The sequence below is a fragment of the Arachis duranensis genome, unplaced genomic scaffold (assembly GCF_000817695.3).
Source record: "Arachis duranensis cultivar V14167 unplaced genomic scaffold, aradu.V14167.gnm2.J7QH unplaced_Scaffold_232750, whole genome shotgun sequence".
Taxonomy (NCBI): domain Eukaryota; kingdom Viridiplantae; phylum Streptophyta; class Magnoliopsida; order Fabales; family Fabaceae; genus Arachis; species Arachis duranensis.
In genome coordinates, this window is record NW_026264856.1 from 4,413 (window position 1) to 5,776 (window position 1,364).

At 41.4% G+C, this 1,364-nt stretch overlaps 1 non-coding gene across 1 annotated transcript; it reads right to left on the reverse strand.

The window, feature by feature from the left end:
• Positions 1-379: 379 nt before the first annotated feature.
• On the reverse strand, positions 380-487 carry LOC127744288 (small nucleolar RNA R71). Its single transcript, XR_008005296.1, has one exon. It is a non-coding gene; the product is annotated as a small nucleolar RNA R71 (small nucleolar RNA).
• Positions 488-1,364: the final 877 nt, after the last annotated feature.

The following is a 1,364-nucleotide window of genomic DNA, read 5'->3' on the forward strand; positions in this document are numbered from 1 at the left end:
CAACAATGCAAGGAAGGTGCTTGGTGACTTTACTACACCAACTCCCGACTTCTATGGGAGAAGCATCTCTATTCCTGCCATTGGAGCAAATAACTTTGAGCCTAAGCCTCAATTAGTTTCTCTGATGCAACAGAATTGTAAGTTTCAAGGACTTCTATTGGAAGATCCTCATCAGCTCTTGGCTGAATTTTTGCAAATCTGTGACACTGTTAAGACCAGTGGAGTTGATCCCGAGGTCTACAGACTTATACTTTTCCCTTTTACTGTAAGAGACAGAGCTACTATATGGTTGAACTCACAATCTAAAGACAGTCTGAACTCTTGGGAAGAACTAGTCAATGCCTTCTTAGCCAAATTCTTTCCATCTCAAAAGATGAGTAAGCTTAGAGTGGAAGTTCAAACCTTCAAACAGAAAGAAGGTGAATCCCTCTATGAAGCCTGGGAAAGATACAAGCAATTGATCAGAAGGTGTCCCTTTGACATGCTTTCAAAATGGAGCATCATAGGTATCTTCTATGATGGCCTGTCTGAGTTATCCAAGATGTCATTGGACCATTCTGTAGGCAAATCTATTCATTTGAAGAAAATGCTTGCAGAAGCCCAGGAACTCAGAAGAAAGTAGTTCATGAGATTGATACTCTGAATACCATATTAGCTCAGAATAAAATATTGACTCAGCAAGTCAATATGATTTCTCAGTATCTGATTGGATTGCAAGCTGCATCCGACAGTGCTAAAGAAGCCTCCTCTAAAGGAGAAGCTTATGACCCTGAAAATCCTGCAATGGATGTGGTGAATTACATGGGAGAACCCTATGGAAACACCTATAATTCTTCATGGAGGAATCACCCAAATTTCTCATGGAAGGATCAACAGAAGCCTCAACAAGGCTTCAATAACAATAATGGTGGGTGAAACAGGTTTGGTAATAGCAAGCCTTTTCCATCATCTTCTCAGCAACAGACAGAGAACTCTAAACAGAATAGTTCTGGCTTAGCACCCATGGTCTCTGATCTATCTAAGACCACACTAAGTTTCAGAATGAAACAAGATCCTCCATTAGAAATTTGGAGGCACAAGCGGGTTAGCTGAGTAAAAAGGTTATTGAAACTCCTCCTAGCACTCTCCCAAGCAATAAAGAAGAAAATCCCTAGAGAGAGTGCAAGGCCATAACCATGAACAACATGGCCGAACCTGGAGAGAGTGTGGAGGACGTGATTCCCGTTGAGAAAAACCTCATGGGATGTCCTCTAAACGAAAAGGAGTTCCCTTTTGAGGAACTAAGGGAATCTGAGGCTCACACAAAGACCATAGAGATTCTATTGAACCTACTTCCGCCATTCCTGAGCTCTGAAGAATATTCT